At 36.1% G+C, this 7,794-nt stretch overlaps 1 pseudogene; it reads right to left on the reverse strand.

Annotated features, from left to right (window-relative positions):
• Positions 1-6,614: 6,614 nt before the first annotated feature.
• LOC148564348 (uncharacterized) lies at positions 6,615-7,235 on the reverse strand (annotated as a pseudogene).
• Between the last annotated feature and the right edge of the window lie 559 nt (positions 7,236-7,794).

Genomic DNA, 7,794 nt, shown 5'->3' on the forward strand with positions numbered 1-7,794 from the left:
TTTCAAGGTTTTTCGATAAATCGAGCGAGTCAAATCGAATAAGGTATTCGAGTCAGGTAATCGAAATAAGTTATTCAAATAAGTGATTCGAATAGTTATGGTAGTGGAGAAGTTAGAGGCTTTTATCACGCAGGGAAATCATGGAAAATGTTTAGGCGGGAATGGTTACCAAGGAGAACGCATTCAAAGTTGTAATTTTGTAATTAATGGTAATTAATTGTCAGTTACCAAAAGTAGATTATAAATACTATGAAGTCTTAGGGAATTAGGATTGGAACTTTAACTCAGAAAAATACTCAAGCACACTCATATCCCAGAGAATTCCTGAGTCTGCGATCGAGTAACTTTTCTGTAGGGTTCCTTCCATATTTTCATTCTTTTAATTTATCTTTCTGTAAATTTTACTCTTTCAAGTAAATTTATCTTTCAAGTACTTTTTATCTTCTTTGTCTAATTTACATTTCTGCATTTTAGATTTTCATGTCAAAGCCCTTTGACCCAGTCAAAGGCACTTTACCGCTTCTTTTCAATTTCAATGCAAACCTTTCTCTTTTCAGCATATTTCCCTTCCGAAAGCTTTAGTTTTTCATTCCTTTTCTTGAATTATAAATTTTAATGTATTTTTATTTCCAATTCCCGACTAATCAAAGACACTTTGATGCACTTCTAAAAAACTGGTACCTGCAAAGAGGAGTAGGTTTCGCTCCCAGACCACTAGATATCGAACAACCATCGATTTGCTAAAAATCGACAAAACAGATAGATACGACATGAATAGAGATATTGTGTTCAGAAATACTGAAGTAGTATATTTTATGTCTATCTTGACAGAAAAAACATAAAAACATTAACAAAAAGTATATTTTATTTTTTTTATTATTTTCATTTATTTTTTTCATTTAACCTTTGCTGGATCAATTGAAATACTAGTATTAGAAACAACATGTCCTAGAACAATACCTTATTTTACCATAAAATGACATTTTTCAAAATTCAATACAAGGGTTGAACTAACACACCTGTCTAATACTCTAGCTAAACTATCCAAGCAAAGGTTAAACGAATCACCATACACACTAAAGTCATCCATGAAAACTTCCATACAGTTCTCAAGAAGATCTGAGAAAATGCTCATCATGCATCTTTGCAACGTAGCCGGTGCATTACATAAGCCAAAAGGCATTCTCTTATATGCATACGTTCCAAAGGGACATGTAAAAGTAGCTTTCTTCTGATCTTTAGGAGCTATATGAATTTGAAAATAGCCAGTGTAACCATCTAGAAAGCAGTAGTGTGATTTACCTGACAGGCGAAAAAATTGATGGGGAAAAAATCGTCGGTAAAGAATTTCACAAAAATAATCGCGTTGCAAGTATAGATCTAAACCGACAATTAATCCTCAATCAAATTTAATTTGTTTGTCACTTAAGCAAACCCAATAAAAATAACCGAAGTATTAAACCTCGGGTCGTCTCTCAAGGAATTGTAGGAAAGTATGTTACTATTGGTTATGAGATAGTATATTTTTGGGGTTTTTAAATGTTGAACAAGTAATGTAAATAACAAGGAAATAAAATAACAATTATGAAAATTCTTAACAAGTATTGAGAATTGGAATTCCTATCCTCATTATCATCATCAATTATGATAGTAATTGTCCTTTTGCTTTCACTTAGTTAACCTCTAACAATGAAGAAAAGTCAAGCGAGAAAAGTTAACTTAAGTTCACAAGTCCTAATCAAAGACTAGATTTAGTGAAGCTTAAACCATCTAGCAAGTCTCAAATACCAATCAATAAAAGACCTTTGATAATTCGAGAGTCTCCAATTAATCAATCCAAGTTAAGAATAGGGAAATCTAACTTAAAACCCAACCAAGCATTTTATCAAACACTTGGGAGGCATAACATAAAAACATAGAAATTAATAAGAGATAATAAAACCTAAACAACCAATTGCAAGGAATCAATAACAACAAATGAGAAAAGAAGTAATAAACATGAAATACTTCAAATTGCATTAAAAGGGAAATCAAATCTAACATAAGAATTCATAAACTAAATTGGCAACATAAAGTCATCAACAAGAAAAATAAATAAACTAGAATGCTAGAATAATTAAAAGTAGAAGAGAAACTAAATTGAAATAAGATAGAATTCAGAAATTAAAAAGGAATAAAACTAAGACCTAAAACCTAGAGAGAGGAGAGAGCCTCTCTCTCTAGAAAACTACATCCAAATCTAAAATTATGTGAATGAATTGTTCTATATATGTTTTCCCCACTCTGCAGCCTCTATTCTGTGTTTTAGGCTGGGAACTGGGCCAAAAAGGAGCCCAGAAATCGCCCCAGCGCTTTCTGCAAAATGCAGCACGTGATGCTTTGTCACGTGTATGCGTCATTTGGCAAAAATCCTTGTCACGCGTACGCGTCAGTCACGCGTACGTGTCGCTGCCAGCTTCTTAAAACATCATTTTCTTGCATTCCTTCCACTTTTGCATGCTTCCTTTCCGTCATCTAAGCCATTCCTGCCCTATAAAGCCTGAAAATACTCAACACACAGATCACGGCATCGAATGGTGATAAAAGGTAATTAAAAATTGACAATTTAAAGGCCTAGGAAACATGTTTTCAACTATATCACAGAATTAGGAAGGAAATTGTAAAACACGCAATTCATATGCATAAGTGTGAGAATAATGGATAAAATCCACTCAATTCAATACAAAATAAACCGTAAAATAGCGGTTTATCAATCTCCCCACACTTAGACATTAGCATGTCCTCATGCGAAGCTCAAGAGAACCAAAAGAGTGAAGGCAGAATGGTGGAACTTATGCAATGCATCTGGTGCACGAAATTGTGATCATCAACAATGGCGCCAAAGACTTGGAGCTCTCAAACGTGAATCATACTTTGTCACAATTCCGCACAACTAACCAGCAAGTGCACTGGGTCGTCCAAGTAATACCTTACGTGAGTAAGGGTCGATCCAACGGAGATTGTCGGCTTGGAGCAAGCTATGGTCATCTTGTAAATCTCAGTCAGGCAGATTCAAATGGTTATGGAGGATTGATAATTAAAATATGAATAAAATATAAAATAAAGATAGAGATAGAGATACTTATGTAATTCATTGGTAGGAATTTCAGATAAGCGTATGAAGATGCTTTGTTCCTCTCGAACCTCTGCTTTCCTATTACCTTCTTCCAATCATTCATACTCCTTTCCATGGCAAGCTTTATGTTGGGCATCACCGTTGTCAATGGCTACTTCTCGTCCTCTCAGTGAAAATGTTCTAGGCACGCTGTCACCGCACGGCTAATCATCTGTCGGTTCTCGATCATGTTGGAATAGGATCCATTGATCCTTTTGCGTCTGTCACACGCGCAACACTCGCGAGTTTGAAGCTCGTCACAATCATCCCTTCCTAGATCATACTCAGAATACCACAGATAAGGTTTAGACGTTCCAGATCTCAAGAATGGCCGCCAATAATTCTAGCCTATACCACGAAGGTTCTAATCTTATATTAGAAACCCAAGAGACACACATTCAAGCTTGTTTGCATGTAGAACAGAAGTGGTTGTCAGTCACACGTTCATAGGTGAGAATGGTGATGAGTGTCACATAATCATCACATTCATCATGTTCTTGGGTGCGAATGAATATCTTGGAGAAGAAATAGACTTGAGTTGAATAGAAAAACAATAGTACTTATATTAATTCATGAAGAACAGCAGAGCTCCACACCTTAATCTATGGTGTGTATAAACTCCACCGTTGAAAATACATAAGAACAAATGGTCTAGGAATGGCCGAATGGCCAGCCTCCCAAAGAGGGTTCAATCATCAAAACATGATTCCAAGATGATCAAAAGATGAAAATACAATAGCAAAAGGTCCTATTTATAGAAAACTAGTAGCCTAGGGTTACAGAAATAGGTAATTAATGTAGAAATATTCTTCCGAGCCCACTTGGTATGTTCTTGGGCTGAGCATTGAAGCTTCCATGTGTAGAGACTTTTCTTGGAGTTTAACTCCAGCTTTTGTGCCAGTTCTAGCGTTTTGACGCCAGAATTCTTAAGCTGACTTCAAACGCCTGTTTGGGCCATCAAATCTTGGGCAAAGTATGGACTATTATATATTGCTGGAAAGCCCAGGATGTCTATTTTCCAACACAATTGAGAGAGCGCCAATTGGGCTTCTGTAGCTCCAGAAAATCCACTTCGAGTGCAGGGAGTCAAAATCCAACAGCATCTGCAGTCCTTTTTCAGCCTCTAAATCAGATTTTTGCTCAGGTCCCTCAATTTCAGCCAGAAAATACCTGAAATCACAGAAAAATACACAAACTTGTAGTAAAGTTCAGAAATATAATTTTTATTTAAAAACTAATAAAAACATAATAAAAACTAACTAAAATATACTAAAAACATACTAAAAACAATGCCAAAAAGCGTATAAATTATCCGCTCATCAGCAACCTAACTAGATGCGAGCTACCTACATGAATCATGCGATTCTAATTACTATATATACATATATAAGCATACATGTGGTCAAATTGAGTCAAATTACCAAGAAATCATATATGCACAATCAAGGACTAAATCAATCATATCAAAGCACATTCACAATTGAGTTGAGTTAATCAAAAGAGTTTACAAACTTGCAAGACAAGCAATGATCAAATATGGACATATGGAAATGAGCAATTAAACCCTCACTGGATGTGTATATGCACTCTAATCACTGAAGTATTTGGGGTTAAACCTCTCAAATCTCCTCTAATCATGCTTTCTAAAAGTTTGTTCTTTATCTAACCAATCAACAAATATCAAGTGTACAAATGCAAATATCATGAGGGCTTTTCAAGGTTGTAATAGGGCTAAGGTAAGGGTGAGGATATATATATGGCCAAGTGAGCTATCATTTGAATCTTTGACTAACTTAAGTTCTTACCTAACATATACACACACTCTGTACAATTCTAAAGTCAAGCTTAGCTACCCAAAGTCTCACTTTTGTATAATTCAGATACTCATGTCTCAATTTTCATTCCATCATATATGCATTGATCTTTTTTTTTTTTTAACTTAACATTGGGGTGATTTTGTCCCCTATTTATTTTTTTTAATATATGAAAGCATAGTAAATCAATGCATATAGTTTTTTTTTTATAATTTCACATGAGTAGCACCCAACTTCTCAATATTTGTCAATAAAAATAATACACATTCTCATCAACCAAAGTTCCCACATTTTCCCACACTTAGTTGACACACAATCTCTATCTTAAGCTATCCAAAGATTCATATAGGGTAATTACTTATTTTTCCGCTTAAAGCTAGAGATGTGGTGATATAAAGAATAATTGGGGGTTAAAAAGGCTCAAAGTGGCAAACAAAGACAAATGAAATGGTAGGCTATTTGGGATAAGTGAGCTAATATCAAATAATGGCCTCAATCACATAAATGTATTAATATACACTAAATAATGGACATATAGAATGGAACAAACCAAAGATTGCAATCATAGAGAAGAAAATAACAAGAATAAAATCATTGTTAAATAATGTAACGATGCAATTAAGCTCAAAACTCACGGGTTGTGTGCTCTTAGCTCAAATACTATATTCCAAACTATATGTATATATATCATGCAAGTTACAAAAAGTTTTAACTCAATTCAATGTGAATCTTAATGCCCTTTTTAAGAAAAAAGATACATTCCTTGAAAATTTCATCAATTTGACCAACATTTATTATTATATATATACTAAATGAAATGTTGTGATTATGAAAAGTTAAAAGATTTTAGTTTACTCCCTATTTTCAATCAAACCAAATTCTCATGTGCAAAAGAGTAAACTAAGCTCAATAATCCACATTTTTCCAAATCACAACTAATAAGCTAAAAGTGCAATTCAAACTAAATATCTAAGATATATACAAGCCCAAAGTGCAAAATGCAATAAAGTAAAAATAAACAAAAGTACAATAGAATAAGAATCTGCAAGTACTAAAAGAAAAATAAAACAAAATAAAGCAGTGTCGGGCTCAGAGGGTATGTCAGTACGCCCAGTAGTCACAATCATCTTCAGGTGGGCATAGCGTCGCTTGTTGCGACGCTCCGACTGCTCATAGCGTCGCTGATTGTGACGCTCCATCTGATCAAGGCGCTCGAAAAGGTGGTGCACAAGTTGGTAGACTGGCTGAGAGGTGGATGATGGTGGTGCTCGAGATGGTGCCGATGGTCCTACTGCAGCTGAAAAAGTAGTCGGCTCAGTAGCTGCTGCTATGGCTGCTCGGTCTCTGCGCCAGGCTACTGGGCGGTCACCAAACCAGTCACCCCAAGGAATAACCTTCTTCTTACCGTGAGCAGCTGGTGCCTCATCGCCCTGCTCCCAGGGTACCCCAGCCCGGTGAGCTAGCTGTGTGACCAAACAAGGGAATGGCAGGTTGCCTTTAACAGTGGCCTGGTACATGTATCTCCTAATGAGTCATGGAAGGTACATCTCCTTCCCCTCTAAAACACACCAAATCAGAACTATCATATCAGCCGAGACCTCAGTTTCATGAGTACTGGGCATGACATAGGTACATAGAATCTGCTATCACAACTTGGCTTCTTTCGTCAGATAGTCAAACTTAATGCCTCTCGGAGTCTCTTTCTTGGATCCTTGCTCCCAAGGGGTATCCGGAAGGGCAACTGTACTATGCACTGCGTTCCAATCAAAAGTCATGCATTTAATATCCTCCTCAGCCTAATGGAAGGCATCTTTATCACTGATCATAGGCTGAAAGTGGAGGATGTCCTCAATAGCCTCCTCTGTAATAAGAATCTGCTTTTTTCTGAGATGAACGGAATCAAGGGTTGCTCGATTGTAATTGCAATAGAATTCTCGGACCCAAGTCTCGTTCACTCACACTAGCTCTCTGTCCAGAAATACCCAACCCCTGTCCGCAATCTGACGCTCAGAATACTGCTTCAGATCGGAAGGTACATCTTGTCACCTTTCCACAATGAGGTTCTTTTTATCAAAGTGCTCAAATCTGAGCTCATAGTATAGGTTGGCAAACTTATATGGGTTGCTAGAAGGCGTGGCTTGGTCAGCCTTATCCTTCTCATTAAGCTTCCGCTCAGATAAGCCTGAGGTCACCGGTTCAGTGGATGGCTGTGACCTTTTCCTCTTACTTAAGGTGATCTTGGCCTTGCCTTTCCCTCTGTCAGACATCCTGAAAACAAAAAGTACAGGATACAAAATATTAAATAAAGCAGAGGGAAGAAAAGTAGGTAAATAAGCAAACAGACAGAAAACCAGAAATAAAAGGGTATTGAGATACATTCATGAAGTGAGAAAAAAAGGTAAATCCCTGGATTGGAAGAAAAGTAAAATTCATAATTCAATCAGAAGCACAATCCAAGAATTCATGCAATACTATTTAAGATACTTGTTCGTTAAGAAACAGCAATTACCATGCTCAAAATAAGATAAGAGTGTTAGTTCGAAGAAAACTAAAAAGAAAGGTTAGAAAATCAATTAAGTCAAAAGTTAGAAAAGTGAGTTAAAATTAGCGGCATGGTAATGTAGTCCTTAACCAAAATATGTGCACGAAGTCAAAGAACAAGCAAGCTCACTTTCATGAAGATAAAGCAAATTGTTGATGATGAAAGATGTAATGTAAGAAGCACACACGGTAAACATAGGTTATCATCAATGTATTTCAGCACTCAAGTAAAAAAGTACCATCCATAGCAACTTCAAAGAACCTCAGCAGAAAGAAACAAGATTA

This window comes from Arachis ipaensis, chromosome B5 (assembly GCF_059453495.1).
Source record: "Arachis ipaensis isolate K30076 ecotype BB chromosome B5, ASM5945349v1, whole genome shotgun sequence".
NCBI lineage: Eukaryota > Viridiplantae > Streptophyta > Magnoliopsida > Fabales > Fabaceae > Arachis > Arachis ipaensis.